The sequence below is a fragment of the Carlito syrichta genome, unplaced genomic scaffold (genome assembly GCF_000164805.1).
Source record: "Carlito syrichta isolate Samal-C Ts95f unplaced genomic scaffold, Tarsius_syrichta-2.0.1 Scaffold288042, whole genome shotgun sequence".
Taxonomy (NCBI): Eukaryota; Metazoa; Chordata; class Mammalia; order Primates; family Tarsiidae; genus Carlito; species Carlito syrichta.
This window is the reverse complement of record NW_007232138.1, coordinates 152860-169939: the sequence shown is the minus strand read 5'-3', so window position 1 is coordinate 169939 and position 17080 is coordinate 152860. Positions and strand designations below refer to the sequence as shown.

At 38.1% G+C, this 17080-nt stretch overlaps 1 protein-coding gene across 1 annotated transcript in view; it reads left to right on the top strand.

Annotated features, from left to right (window-relative positions):
• CPA6 (carboxypeptidase A6) overlaps positions 1 to 17080 on the top strand; it is a 91023-nt gene that overhangs the window by 58015 nt on the left and 15928 nt on the right. The window lies entirely within an intron of this gene.

Below are 17080 nucleotides of genomic sequence, written 5' to 3'. Positions count from 1 at the left end.
ACTTATGAGTGAGAACATGTGGTACTCAGTTCTTTGTTTCTGTGATAGATCACTCAGTATCAGAGACTCTAAGTCCATCCAAGTTGCTGCAGAGTTCATAATTTTGTCCTTCTTTATGACTGCATAATATTCCATTGTGCATATGTACCACATTTTTTTTATCCTACCCTCCTTTGATGGACAGCAAGGTTGGTTCCTTGTTTTTGCTGTTGTGACTAATGCTGCAATAAACATTCATGTGCAGGTGTCTTTTCCATAGAGTGATCTGAGTTCCTCCAGGTATATTCCCAGTAGGGAGATTGCAGTGTCATATGTAAGTTCGATTTTTAGATCTTTTAGGAACCACCAAACTGTTTTCCACAGAGGATGTACTAGTTTACACTCCCACCAACAGTGCAGAAATGTTCCCTTTCCCCCACTAAAAATTATTTTAGAAATTTATCCTACTGCTATACACGTATAATATATGTATAAGGATATTCATTGTATCCTTCTGCATTATAATAAGAGATTAGAAGCATTCCAAATGTCCATCAACATAAGACTGGTTAAGTAAATTAGGCTCCAATTGCACCAAAATACTATATAGCCAGAATCAGACAGTTATTTTATGTACTGACGTGGGAAAATCTCCAGGATTACACACACACATACACACACACACACACACACACACTTGAACAAAGCAAGGCAAGATCACAATATATATAAAGTACTTCCATTTATGTAGAAAATTTTTTTTCACAGATGGATATAATAAAACTGGCTTTTTGCTTAAAAATACATAGACTATTCCTGGAATAATACCCAAAAAAGCAGTAAATGCGATTGCTTTGGGAGAAAAGAAATAGATGGCTAGACAGATGAAGGCAAGAACAATTTGCATGGTGTAACTGTGTACGTCCATTGACCATTCAAAAAAATTCTAAACAGTAAAAAGGAGTCAACATTCCTTTTTGAAAAAAAAAAAAACTAAAAATAAAATTTTAACTAAAATCAAGCTCCAGAATGCACTACTATTCAAGACACCTCTTCTCCCTTCATATTAGCTTTTGTCGTTCAGCATAATTCATTCATATTAGTAAAACCGGGAGAGGGAGCCAAAAGAGGCACTCATGGGCCTGTAAGAAAATTATAGGCTTGGCACGGTGGCACAAGCCCATAATCCCAGCACTTTGGGAGGCCAAGGTGAGAGGATTACCTGAGCCCAGGGGTTCCCGACCAGCATGGGCAACTTGATGAGATGTCGTCTCTACAATAAATCAAAAAATTAGCCAGGTGTGGTAATGCACACCTGTAATTCCAGTACTTGGAAGGCTGAAGCAGAGGGAGCACCTGTACCCGGCAGTTGGAGTCTGCAGTGGCAGTGAGCGTGCCACTGTACTCCAGCCTGGGTAACAGAGTGAGACTCCAACTCAAAACAAAAGAAAGAAAAATTATATCATGCTCCTTCCACCATCATTCTTCACTGCTTCCACTCACCACCCCCACCAAATGGGGTGGGAGTGGAAAAGAGCAGAGTTTCCATTTATATATCATCTAATCTAATAAACACCAAGTGCACTGCCACTACACCCCTGGCATCCCTCATCTCCTCTCTCCTGGTACTTCCCTAGAGGTATTGACTGTGAAATACATTAAGAGAAAGTTGAGAGTTCCATAGTGATTCAAACATGTTACAAAAATGTATTATTGTATTATGGAGAATAAATAAACATGTACAGCAGCAAAAAATATTTTAATTAATGTGATATTATATTTCATCAGAATGCAATAAATTTGTTTTATCACATGGCATCTATTTAAAATGAGGTTGTGGCATGTCATTCTAGCCTGCAGTAATTCTGAGACAAAAATTCCAGAACGGCCTTCCAGCAAGTTCCACAATAAAAAAAAAAAATAACACTATTTCACCTCATTCACCACCCCTAGATTGAGAAGGTACATTGGCAGCAACCAAATGCAGAATAGTAATATTATTCAAAACTATTGATTCCCTTCCCTTATTATTCATTTGTATTCTCTAGTATCGCTACCTTTATTTGCACATATTTTAAGAGTATGCCATAACACTAGAAAACAGCATCATTGTTCAGGCTCTCACTCAATCTCTTACCTTTTATTATAACCTTCAAGTAGAATAACTGACCTTAAAAATATAAAATGCAAATGGAATTTTGATATGTTAGACTAAGAGGGACCTTGCTGGGGGGGCAGATTGATTTACCCAATAAACATTTACTGAGCCCCTGCTATGAGCAAAGCACAATGCCGGGTCAATTTGGATCTTGTTCTTAGGAACCAGTGGCCCAGTGAGGTAGACTGCCATGGAAACTACCAGCTATGATCTGAGGCCCAATGAAAGCTGATAAATAGAGGCACGAGGGTCACATTCCCAGAGAAAGGAGACATTCTGACTGGGTGAGAGTGGGAAAACTGCAGACAAGTGGCTTTTTTTTTCAAGATTTTATGTTTTTTTAGAGCAGATTTTGGCTTTTAGCAAAATTAAGAGGAGAGTACTGAGATTTCCCATGCACATGCCCCCAACACATGCATAGGCTGTCCCATCCCCCACCAAACTGAAACATCTATTACAATGGATGAACTTAAATTGATACATCATTACCTAAAGTTTATGGGTTTGATCAAATGTATAATGATAGGTATCTATCATTATAGTATACAGAGTATTTTTGTTACCCACACAGTGGGTGGATTCAGTCACTTGACAGGTATCAGTCCAATGATCACAACCAAGATGGTTTAGCAAAGAATTTAATTACTTGTAAAACATAAGTAGATAACAGGGGTCACTTTCAAAGCAGAGCCTGACTGAGCCGGGAGCTAGGTCAGGTTTTATAAGCGTAGGTAAATGAGGCATGTTCTCACTGGATCTTGCAATGAGGTGAAGCCACAGCTTGATTTGATGGATACTGGATCCTACCATGCAGTGTCTGTGTCTTAATTCAATCCCACTCTTGGTCTGAGCATTTAGGTTCCCCCGTGGTTGCATGCTTGGTTCATCTGGGCATGCTCGGGTTATGCAAACTTAGGGTCCATGGTAACTGAAAACAACTCCCAACTTTGTTGTATAAAAGTTTAACCAGATTGATCAGTGCAGCTACATTTTCACTGCCCTAAAAATCCTCTGTACACTGCCTACTCATCCCTTCCTCCTCCCAACTCCTAGCAACTATTCATGTCTTTACTATCTTCATGGTTACGCATTTTTGAGAGTGGCATCTAGCTAGAATAAGTATGCAGCCTTTTCAGAATGGCTTCTTTCACTTAGTAACATGCATTTAAGTTTCTTCCATGTCTTTTCATTGCTTGATAGTTCATTCCTTTCTAGTGCTGAATAATATTCCAGCATCTGGATGTAACGCAGTTCATTTGTCTGTTCACCTGCTGAAGGATATCTTGGTTGCTGCCAAGTTTTTTCAATTAAGAATAAAGCTACTATAAACATCCATGTGCATGTTTTGTGTGGACATAAGTTTTCAATTCCTAGCCGGGCTCGGTGGCTCAGCCTGTAATCCCGCGCCTTTGGGAGGCTGAGATGAGTGGATTGCCTGAGCGCGCGGGTTCGAGACCCGTCTGGGCAGCGAAATCTCATCTCTACAGTAAATCAAAAAATTAGCCGGGTGTGGTAGTGCATGCCTGCAGTTCCAGCTACTTGGAAGGCTGAAGCGGAAGGATCGCCGGAGCCCAGCAGGTTGAGGCTGTGGTGGCCGGGAACGGCCACTGCACTCCAGTCTAGGTGACAGTGAGACTCCAACTCAAAAAAAAAAAAGTTTTCAATTCCTTTAAATAAATTCCAAGGAGCATAATAGCTGGATTATATAGTAAGAGTATATTTAATTTTGTATGAGATTGTTAAACTGTCTTTCAAACTAGTGATACAATTCTGTATTACCACCAGCAAAGGATAAGAGTTCCTGTTGCTCCACAACCTCACCAACACTTGGTGTCGTCAGTGTTCTGGATTTGGGCCACTCTAATAGTTATGCATGGGTATCTCAATGTTGTTTTAATTGGAATTTCCCTGATGACATATAATGTGGAACATCTTTTCATATGCTTATTTGTATCTGTATATCTTCTTTTGTGAGGTGTCTTTTAAGATCTTTAGCCCATTTTTTAATTGAGTTGTTTGTTTTCTTAATTTTGAGTTTTAAGAGTTCTTTGTATATTTTGGATAACAGTTCTTTATTAGATGTGTCTTTTGCAAATGTTCTGTCCTAGTCTGTGGTTTGTTTTCTCATTCCCTTGATGTTATCTTTCACAGAGCAGAAGTTGCTAATTTTAATGAAATCCAGCTTATTAGTTATTTCTTTCATGGATAGTGCATCTAAAAAGCCACAGCCAACATCATCTAGATTTTCTCCTATGTTAACTTCTTGGAGTTTTATAGTTTTGCTTTTTATATTTAGGTCTATGATCTATTTTGAGTTCATTTTTGTGAAGGGTATAAAGTCTGGGTCTAGATTCATTTTTTTTTGTATGTGGATGTCTAGTTGTTCCAACAATATTTGTTAAAAAGACAATCTTTGTTCCATTGTATTGCCTGCCAAGTGGCTTTTGAGCTGAGACTTCTAGGCATGAAAGGCTTTTGATAGGTTTCAAGAGAGGAGATGGAGAGTCTGAGCTGAAGGAGAAATAGGAACAAAGCCAAAGAAGTGTGGGAGGGAATGAAGAGCAGGGGCAGGCAAGTGAGGGATGGGGTTGTGGCAGTTTGAGGGGTGCACATAAGAAAGCATGAGCATAAACTTGCTCAATCAATAGGGGCTTAGACACCATGCTGAGGAGCTGGCGCTGATGTTGTCCATGAGGAATCAATAAGAGTTTTGTGGGGGGGAAAGTAAAAGTGCCCTAATAGCAATGTGAAGTATGGATTAGAGCATGAGGTGGTAGGGGACCAGTTGAGAGGGCATGGTGTTGTCCAGGTGAAAGGTGATGAATGTCACAACTAGGATAGAGGCCGAGAGGACACAAAGGAGAAGGTAGAATGTACTGGAAAGGTAGAATGATGGAATACAGACTGATGAAGAGAGAGGAAGGGATAGGATCACTGTAGCAAAAAAAAAAAAGAAAATACTCCCCTTATATCCAATTAAGTGGCTTTGACCAAAAACCAAAGAATGGTAATAGAGAGGAAAAAAGTAAGAACTTTTGGGGGGTATTCTCTATTTTTAATCACATTAATAAATTATTCATTTATTTAATAAATACAAAGTCTGACAATAAAGTTTATGAAGTCATCCTAGAAAAAATGCTACATACCTTATTGCTGAATATCACTACCATCACCTTCTAAGTACCCCCTTGGGAAGCTATGCACCAATGCCAGCACCTAGTTCACCCATCAAAGCAATTTTGGAACTCTTTCTGGAATGACCATCAGAACTGTTGTCATATTACCTTTGATGTCCTGAATGTCATCAAAATGATTTCCTTTCCATATTTTCTTGATCTTCAGATAAAGAAAAAGGTCATTGGGGGCCAGATCAGGTGAGTAGGGAGGGTGTTCCAATACAGTTACTTGTTTACTGGCTAAAAACTCCCTCACAGACAGTGCTATGTGGGCTGGTGCATTGTTGCAATGCAAGAATTCCTTTGGGACCATTTTTGCACACACTTTTCTCATGCCAAGATTTTCAGTTAAGATTTTTCTGTTTCTCTATCGATGTTTATTTGGTCTACTATGCTTCTCACAGTCAGCTACTGATTTTAATGTGCAATTCAATGAATTTTTGCAATGTTTTCATCAGTTCTGCTTGTAACTGGCCATCCTGATCTTTCTTCATCAGTGACACTGTCTCTACTCTCAGAAAAACATTTTATCCACTTGTACACTACCATTTTCTTCATGGCATTATCTCCATAAACTTGGACTGTGTCCTTGATTTCACTTTCACTCTTGCCAAGTTTAACAAGAAACTGAACATTTGTTCATTGCTCAAATTCAAGCTCCAACATTCTTGTGACAACACACAAAAACATGCAACAAAAATGAATGTCACTTATCAAGACACCACCACACATTGACATGAACACAGCTGTGAGACACTGATATACTACGGCTATAAAACCTTACTGAGTTGTTTGAACAGTTCTGCCAACATAATCACACAGTGGCAAGTTTGCAAACTTAATTGTCAGACTTCATATTCTAATGGTATTATTCTAGGCACAGGAGAAACAAATATGAAAAAGATATCATTTCTGCTCTCAAGACTGACAACTTAGTAAAAATGTCATTATAGACTATGATAAATGCTGTGTAGGGATACATAAAGGGTGCTTATGAGAGTTCATTGGTGTCCTATTGCTGCTGTAACAAATCAACACAAACTTGGTAGCTTAAAACAACACAAACATTTTCTAATTTGGCCAGAAGTCCAAAATGGGTTCCACCAGCTGACAGTGTGGCAAGGCCTGGCTCTCTCAGGAGGATCTAGGGGAGAATCTGTTTCTTTTCCTTTTTGGGCTTCTAGAGGTCACTTATATTTCTTGCCCTAGGAGTTCTTCCTCTACTGTCAAAGCATGTCATCTTCTTTCTCTGAATCTGCCCCCTCTGCTTCTGTCATATAGCCTTCTCATCTCCCAATAGTCAAATTTCCCTCTTTATAAGGATACTCAGCATTACATTTAGGACCTATCCAGATAATCTAGAATAATCTCAAGATCCTTAATTTATCACATCTATAAAGGCCCTTTTCCATATAAGGTAACATTCACAATTTTCATGGATTAGGACCTAGCAATTTTGAGGGATCATTATTAAAGCCAACCACAAGGGGTACAAAGAAAAGACCCCCTATATCCAGCCCTTTTATCTTGAAGGCTACAGTGAACCTTAAAGTTTAAGCCAAGGAATTACATTATAAGATTTGCAATTTTACGAAAACTAACTCGGGACTTCTGAAGATACACATCGAAGAAGAGGCTGGAGTCAGGGGACTGTAACCATAATTCAGGAAAAGTTTGGCTAAGATGATGGTAATTGAGTTGGGTGTATTGGAGGGAAAATGAGACAATGGCACCAACAACTCTTTGCAACTTGTTGGATGCAGTAGATGATTTCTGGTTTGAGCAATCAGACACTATATACCAAAATTTGTAATATAAGAGGAGAAACAGATTTGGGGAAGGGGGGCTTGAGGATTTGGGGCAGAGAAGGAAGTTTTATCTAAGGAAAAGTGTGTTCTGAGAATTAAACATTTGCTTGCAAACTAAGTTTTAGAATACAATCCATCCTTGGAGACGTCCTCTAAGAACAAAACCAAAAGTCAGTTAAGTAACACAACTCTTATTACTAAATTTTATCCTCAAATCTTTATGATAGAATCTAAGGATATTAAGGAAAAGTGAGTATGTAATTACTTTGGAAATTTTTTCACCTATACTGAAACCATAAACAATGTTGTAAAGAGTTGTAGTAATTTTCTAATCCAACAGTTCTCATCCTTTTCTTTCTTTTTTTTTTTTTTTTCACTGCTATACACCTAATTGATTACGGCCAATTCCAAACACACCCATGCTGATTTTACCTTTTTTCTCCCCTTTACAAGAGTATGTTAGAATAAATTATTTATCAGAATAACTAAACCCATTTTTTAAGTTAAATAACTTTATAACATGAAACTACTGTGAGACATCCTCCACTACTTGACAGCAACACGCTCTCCCAATGCCACAGTAAGAATCACAGATTTGGTTCCAAGTCTACCCAGAGCAAATGGAGCTAGAGCAGTGGCATGCCCATCACTGAACTGATTAGTGGTACAGTTGTGGCTGGAGTCCAGTCCTGTGATTTTCAGTCCATTGCAGCTTCTGATATTCCTCCTGTTTCCATTTCTTCTCTAAAGCCTAGCTTCCACTTTATTTTATCATCCAGAAAGGCTAGGGTTCATGGAAGCACCAAAACTTTTTTTTATGTCCTTTTTTTTTTTTTAAGTTAAATCATATTTTTTCAAATCCATCCATCTTGAGTTCCATCAAGTCTCTTCTCTGCCATTATAGTTTTCCCAGAGCTTCTCATTCTCCCTGCTCTCTCTTCCTCCTCTGTGTTTACACTTATAGTCTGTGTTGCACACTTTACGATGATATTATATCCTGCATTATCCTCTGATTTTCTCATATGTGCATGTCTTGTCTCCTTTCTAAATTTATGAGGTCCTTGTAGGGTTTTGCATCTCAATTCTCAAAAACTAAAAAGATGATGTGTGGCATGGAAGCCAAATCGCTGAAGTGTTCAGAACAGAGATATATGCTGTTTTATTTTACAAGACTAGACGTTCTTCTCTGCTCTGCACTGCGGAGATCTGTTAAATATTCTGCAGTTGTTCTGCATATGAAGATGAGAAAGAGAATGTTGTCTCAGTTTCAGAAACAAGATGTTGGCTCCCATAAACTAAGGGAAAACAAATAACTTTTAGATTCTCATACTGTGACAACGTTAAGAATGATGGGTTTGATGCTTCTTGGTCCTTTCCCCTAGAAGAAGTCTATTTTATCATAACTTCCTGATACTGATCCCTCTTTTGTTGTTTTTTGGTTGTTTCTTTGAAATGCTGTGTCCTGCTTTAACTTTCTGCTATCTGGATCTTCCACAGTACTTCTGCAGAAGTTTCTGATCAGAATCCATAGAACTAGAGTCAGATCTGGACAGAACTTTCCAAATAATATATCCAACACAGCTACATAAAATCCAAGGGGACTTACTATTCAATTATATTTGTGAGCTATTTCTTTGCATTTCAGTAACACCTGGATAGTGCCCCCAAAAGGCTACAAATAAGACTAGATGGTTTTAGTGGTCTTCTTTCCACCTGAATTAATTTATGTCCATGTTAGAGAACTAGCTGTTCATGATTCTGACTTTATTTTGTAAAAACAGGGTTGTTATAGAAGACGAGTAAGGCAAAAATTCAGAAACAAACACTGGCAGAAAGAATTTTGAATGTAATATCCCATTCTACTGCTGAATCAATACTTAATCTGCAGTAAATAACATTGGCAGGATGCCAATCCATAAAATAAACCATAAAATGCTATAGAATATTCCAGTGTCTAATGTGCTTCTCAGGCAAACAGCATGAAATCAAAGCATGGACCTTCTGAATATTATACAGTTTTGCTCATGTATAATAATAATGAAATAAAATATGTTTTTATTTTATTATGTATCTAATATTAGTCAAATGCTAGACCCAATTGAATAGGGAAATCGGTATGGATAAAATTTTGATGCAGGATACTAAGTTTTTTGATAAACACAGATAAAGTGTGTTATGAGTACGTATAGGAGAAGCCCCTAACCCAGCCTAGGGACATTGGAGAAGATACCAAGAAGTCATTTCTTTTCTGCCAATTTTGTTGGTCCTCTCCTTCTCTCTACACTCTTAGTGTTGAAATACCCAGGATTCTGTCTTGGCCTTTTTCTCTTCTCTCCACGTTCATTCCCTTAGAGATGCTATTCTCTACCATATGTCTACGAATCCCAAATATTCATCCCCAACCCAAAACTCTCTCCCAAACTCTGAATAGATATCGTATCTATTAGCACTCCACTGAGTATCTAATAGGCATCTCAACCTCATAATATTAAAAACTCAACCCCTGATCTTCACTCTGTCAAATATGCTCTTCCCATAGCCATTCTCAGCTCAGTCGATGGCAACTCCATCCTTCCAGTTGCTCAGGCATAAAACCATAGAATAGTATTTTCATACATCTTTTTCTCCTGTACCCTACATTCAACCTATCATGAAATCCCTTTGATTTCACCTTAAGAATTTCTCCAGTTTCAATCACTTCTGACCACCATTACTATCACCCTGATCCAAGCTACCATCTTCTGTCACCTGGATTACTGCAGGAGCCTTTTAACTAGTGTCACAGCTGCTACCCTTGCCTAAACACACACACACACACTCACACTCGGTCACAATGAACCATTTAAAATATAAGTCAGATCATATCAGTCTTTGACTCAAAATGCTGCCAAGGCTCCACATTTTACTCGCCCAAAGGATTTAAAATAACCTATACACTTCACATGATCTAGGCTCCCATTGACTGCCTGATCTCATCTATTTCTACCCTCCCCTCACCACTTGGCTCCAGCCACAATGGACGGGCATATGCCTGCCTTGGAGTCTTTGCACTGGCTGTTGCCTCTGCCTAAAACACTCTCCCTGGGTGCTATGGCTGATTCCTTGTGTTCTACAAGTCCTCTCAAAAGCTAACCCCTGAGAATGCCCTCATTACCATCTTTATCATTGCAACCCACTTCCCCAGTATTCCTGATCTTTCTTACACTACTCTCCTTTTTTCTCATTTCTATGGCACTTTTCTTCTACACAGAAGAAATCTTGCATTCGCTGTGTTTAGTGTTTATTGTCTCCTCACCTTCCATTGGACTGGAAGCTCTGCAAGTATGTACTCCAGTGTGTGAGACATGGTGTGTATGTAGCAAATACTTGTTGAATAAATGAAAGTATCAACATATAAGTAGTAGTTGAGGATGTCATGTTCATTGAAGAGAGAGATCACTGAAGAACATGGCTAAGAGCAGAACAACTGGGTACTCCTTCATTTAAGGAAGAAATAGAGGAAGAGAAACCCATAAAAGAGACTGAGAAGGAAAGAACAGAGAAGTTAGAAGAAAAGTATGAGGAAACAATATGTCAAAAACCAAGGGAGGAGAATATTTCAAACAGGAGATGGAAGTCCTATGAAAAGCCAATAAGATAGGTCCCTGGCACTCCTGAATCTATGACCCCTTTGCTCTGCTCCACGTTCCAGTCTATTCCTTTCGCAGCCCTGCCCACGCTCCATACACTTTTGCTCTCTCTGCATGTTCCTCAAAACCAGTGATCCTCTCCAGTTGCACATATCTCTCATTCATTCTTTAGAAGAAAGTTCACCTGCACACAGTTAGTTTTTATGCAGTGAGGGAAGAAATTTGATGGTCCTATTTTCTCTATGACAATGCTTAGTCATGAAGTTATCACTCTGCATTTTATTGAAAGTAAGCAGGGATTTGTACCCATGTACATAATTTGGGACATATCACCTCTATACAAAGATTGTTTTGTACCTCTTTTTCTTTCTGAAACTTAACATTTGTTAGGGAAAGCTTGGAGTTTCAGATTTGAATTTATTCAAGCCGGACTCGGTGGCTCAGTCTGTAATCCTGCGCTTTGGGAGGCTGAGGTGAGTAGATTGCCTGAGCCCGGGGGTTTGAGATCCGCCTGGGCAACTTGGCGACCCCCCATCTCTACAATCAATCAAAAAATTAGCCAGCGTGGTAGTGCGCGCCTGTAGTTCCAGCTACTTGGAAGGCTGAGGCAGAAGGATCACCGGAGCCCAGCAGGTCGAGGCTGCGGTGGCCGGGAGCGGCCACTGCACTCCAGTCTGGGTGACGGAGTGAGACTCGAACTCAAAAAAAAAAAAAAAAGAATTTATTCAAGAAATATTTAGGTACTATAATAGTCTCATGGATCAATAGGCTTATCTGAAAACATTTTGTTGTTGTGATGTTGATGACAGCCCTTGGACATCCTTAGCCTTCCAAAGAGATGAACTGGAGTTTTGTTGTTTAATCAAAGACCTAAACATTAATGAACTAGTCCAAGGTACAAGCACATTCCCTGGGCTGGGTCAGCTCCGCTTACTCATTCAGCTAACATGTAAATGGTAGTGAGGGTGTCTGTTTTGCTAAGTATTAGGAAACAATAACGCATGACCTCCATCCCTCTAAAGCAGCAGTCATTGGGGATCAGTTTCGTGGGAGATAATTTTTCCACAGACAGGGTGGGGGATGGTTTCAGGATGATTCAAGAACATAACATTTGTTGTCCATTTTATTTCTATTCTCATTATTACGTTGTAATATGTAATGACATAGTTATGCAACTCACCATAATGTAGAATCGGTGGGAGCCCTGAGCTTGTTTTCCTGGAAATAGATATTTCCATCTGGGGGTGATAGGTGACAGTGTTGTTTATGTCTAATCTCCTCCATTATCTCGTTTTGGTTGCTGTCACTGCAGAACATCCTGCTTCGTAAAAGATAGGATGTTGGAAATGGAAGCAGGCATTTCAGTGCTTTTATGGCAATCTCAGGATATTCCCTTTTGACTTTAATCCAGAGCATATAGAAATCTGAAGCTGTCTCAAACATACTTTTAAGGCCACTGTCATTTGCGATCTCAAGCAGTTGATCCTCCTCTAGAACGGACAAAGTCAATTCACCTGGCTTATTAACAAATAGATAATGGATCTATTCCTTCCCAGTTCACGGGTCTTTTGTGGTTGGCAAATAATGTTCAAATTCTTTTGAAAAGACCGTCTGAAAAAAATTATCTATTTATGATAATGACAACAGCAACAATAATAAAAATATATAATAAGGGAGAAAAATGATAAAATATGAGCGAAGAAAAAACATCTGAACAAATGGAATGACATATCCTGTCCATGGATTGGGTGACTCAATATAACAAAATCGCTCCAAAATTAATGAATGAATGAAAATATTGTATGCAATTCCAATGAGAATCTTGATGAAGTGATTTGTTTTGATGTTCTGCTTTTAGGAATTGGATAAAATAATCATAAATTTATATGGAAAAATAAACAAAAAGGCCAATAAAAACTGTGAAAATGAAAAGATAGTGAGGGGAATTTGTTTTTCCTATATGAGAGCATGCTTTAATGCTGCTGTAGATTGCTAGGATAACAATATGGAAATAGACAAATAGATCAACAAAACAGAACAGAACATTCAGGAATTGATCCATGCATGCATTACACTTTAATATATGGTCACAATAGTATTTTGATTCAGTGAGAAAATGATAGGATATTTAATAAATGATGCTGACAGAATTGGCTATCCATCTAGAAAAACTGAAAGGATAAACATGTTATACACTTACATACAAAAATAAATCCAAAAGGATTAAAGGCTTAGATGAGAAAAAAAAAAGTGATAAAATTCTTAGAAGAAAATGTAGAAAGTACCCATAATCCTTAAGGATAGGGAAAACTTTCTTGACCAAGACAGGAAACCCAAAAGCTATGTTAAAAAATAATATATATAAAATGATTATATAAAATTTAAAATGTCTAAAATGATAAAAATTACCATAAATGATGGAGTAGAAAAGTTATAGATTTGAGGATAAAATGCAATACAGATAGATAAGAGTCAATCTATACAAAGAACAGTTTTTTTCTTTCTTTCTTTCTTTCTTTCTTTCTTTCTTTCTTTCTTTCTTTCTTTCTTTCTTTCTTTCTGAGTTAGGGTCTCCCTCTGTTGCCCAGGCTGGAGTGCAGTGGCATTGTCATGGCTCACTGCAGCCTCAGCCTCCTAAGCTCAGACAATTCTTCTGCCTTAGCTCCCCAAGTAACTGGGACTACAGATGCACGCCACCATGCCCTGTTATTTTTTTTTTTTTTTTTTTTTGTAGAAACGAGGTCTCACTATGTTGCCTAGGCTGGTCTCAAATTCCTGGGCTCAAGCAATTTTCTTTCCTGCTTCGGCCTCCTAAAGTGATGGGATTACAGACATGAGCCACTACATCCAGCCCAAAGCACTTTTATACATGGTATGAAAAAGATAAACACCCTAAGAGAAAATCAAATTAGCTAAGAACATGATTAAGCATTTCAGAAAAGAGTCCAACTAAAATAACCATGAATAGAAACACACTTGCAGTAAGAAAGGAAAATTAATTGTTTTGCCACCAAACTGGCAAACTCAAAGGTGACACACTTGTAGAATGTTACTGGTAGGAATTAGGGAGAAATGGTACTTATTCACTGCTTGTGGAAGTATATATAGAAGCAACCTTAGTAAGCAGTCTGACCCAAAAAAAAAACTATGAGAATTAAAAGCACAATATTTTTAAAACTTTAAAATTTTGAATCATATGAATGTATCATCTATTTAAAATGAATATATACACACCTGCATTCACACACACACACACACACACACACACACACACACACACACACACACAAATATCCTTCAACTAGGGTCCTATTCTTTTAAGTCTGTCCCATAGAAATATTTGTAAAAGCACTCAGCTATAAGAATATTTGTACTTCAATATTTAATTGCAGTATTGTTCCTGTCAAGTTGATAGTAATGTCCCCACTGGCTTTACTATTGTTCATCATGGCAAAAAGAGAGAGCGAGAGAGAGATAAGAGTAACTCCCAACAATAGGCAGACAGGAGACCAAATTATGTTACAACTACAATAGAATGAGTTTAAAAGAATAAATTCAAATTGCCGTGGAAGAAGTTCCACAAACTATCATTGAAGGAAAAAGCAAGACAAAAAACTATGATTATGATCCTGGTTTTGTGACCAAAGAAAGCTCCTATTGTATGTATGTATGAATGTATAACTATATATATTGACATCAAGAAACACAAATGCATGGGTGCATGACTACATATGTACACACAGGTGTGTCTGTGTGTATTTGTAAACCATGCTAACACTCGGGTATTTTTGTAGTTGTTGTTGTTGTTTGAGCTGGGGATCTCACTCTGTCACCCAGGCAGGAGTGCAGTGGCACACACATGGCCACCCCAGCACCAACCTGCTGGGCTCCCGCGATCCTTCCACCTCAGCCTTCCAAGTAGCCAGAACTACAAGCACTCACTACCGCGCCTGGCTCACTTTTAATTTATTGTAGAGCCGAGGTCTCGCCAAGTTGCAGGGGTTGGTCTTGAACCACGGGCTCAGACAATCCACTCTCCTCGGCCTCCCAAAGTGCTGGAATTACATGCTGAGCCACTGAGCCCAGCCAACATTCAGTTTTAACATGGGTCAGCTGAGAGTAAATTGACAGAGGAAGATGCAAGTGAAAAAAAGTTGTTATGAAAGAATAAAATTTTTAAGGGCATTGTTACCCCATTTGCGAGAAATGTATAATCTGTAAATGAAAAAATCAAACATTGATGAAAATATAACCAACGAAAATGTGCCACAATAACTAGGGCTTCCCAGTACAGATTGCTAGAGAACCCAGCTGCATCTGTCAAGTCAGTTTCCACAGAGGCTAGTTGCTGCAAAAGGTAAAATAAAACCAAATTTATCTACTGTTTTTCTGTTTTTATTTATTTCTCTTTCAAAAACTTTCAAAGCTTTTTTCTTTTTAAAAACTATTTCTCAGACCTCTATTTTTTATTTTCCAATATATGTTTTTTAACTTATGTAATGGATATGATATTACAGAAATAAGACATTAAAAAATGATTAGCATATTACCAGTCTAGCAAATCGCTACTTTTCTTTAATACATTATCTTTTTTTCCTCTGTGAATATTTTTAATCATCTCATTTATACAACTGCATATTCATAAACACAAAATGTTTGATTATAACCATTTTCCATATATTTATAGAATTCACTGTCCAATGTTTCTTAGAGAAATTATTTTTTAATGTCTAGAAAGACTACAAGATTGCAATACACATACTTTGCATAAAATGTCAATAAGAAGATCAACCAAGAACTTTGTGTGCTAATATTCTTTTTTTCAAAATTTTTTTATTTAAAGATGTGGGGTACAATTCAGGGTTAGATACACAAATGTTCATTATGCAGATACCCTTGTTGATAGGTGTGCCCCCCTTTCCCGGCAGATTGCCACTACTGCCAATCCCAACTCCCCCCACCCGCCCCGCCCACAGTTTTCCACTACTGCCAAAACGTTTCTTATAATATTACAATAATTGATAAAGGTCCACTTATGAGTGATAACACGTGATACTCAATTCTTTGTTTCTGTGATGGGTCGCTCAGTATTATAGACTCTAAATCCATCCAAGTTGCTGTGAAGTTCATAATTTTGTCCTTATTTATGGCTGCATAATATTCCATCATGTATATGTACAATATTTTTTTATCCAGTCCTTTTTCAATGGGCAGTATGGTTGGCTGTTTCCATGTTTTTGCTATTGTGAACAATGCTGCAATAAACGTGCGTGTGCAGGTATCTTTTTAACAGAATGATTTGAGTTCTACCAGGTATATTCCCAGTAGGGAGATTGCAGGGTCATATGGAACATTGATTTTTAGATTTGTAGAAATCGCCAAACTGTTTTCCACAGAGGTTGTATTAGTTTACACTCTCACCAACAGTGTAGAAGTGTTCCCTTTTCCCTGCATCCTCTCCAGCATCTCTTGTTTTTTGAGTTATTGATAATGGTCATCCTGACTGGAGTTAGGTAGCATCTCACCTTGGTTTTAATTTGCATTTCTTTGATGATTAGTGAGGTTGAGCATTTTTTCCTGTATCTGTTGGTTGCTCATTTTTTATATCATCATTTACATCATATATTAATTTAGGAAACACAATACCTAGACCCGGTTAAAAGTATTTAAGTTAGATTTCATCCATCTTTCCCATTCTTATTTTAAGAGAATTAATGTCTTTTGGCACAATTAATTTTTTAAAAATTGGTCAGGCATGGGGGCTCATGCCTGTAATCCCATCTCTTTGAGAGGCTGAGGCAAGAGGATCACTTGAGATCAGGATTTCAAGACCAACCTGGGCAAAACAGAGAGACCTCATCTCTACAACAACAACAAAATCAAAAAATTAGCTGGGCATGGTGGCAGCTGTAGTCCCAGCAACTCCAGAAGCTGAGGCAGAAAGATGGCCTGAGCCCAGGAGATCAAGGGTGCAGTGAGCCATGATCATGCCACTGCACTCCAGCCTGAGTGACAGAGACCTCAATTCAAAAACAAAAATAAAATAAAATTTAAAACATTTTAAATGTGTTTAATTCATCTCTAAAATATTCTTTCCAAATACTATTTTTGTATGTTTCATGTAATGTTAGCCCACAAATAAGACATGCATATACATTTAAAATATATATCAGTCTGGGCGTGGTGGCTCATGCCTCCTTTGGGAGGCCGAGATGAGAGGATGGCCTGAGCACACGAGTTTGAGACCAGCCTGGGCAACTTGGCGAGACTTCATCTCTACAATAAATCAAAAAATTAGCCAGGCATGGTGGCATGTGCCTGTAGTTCCTG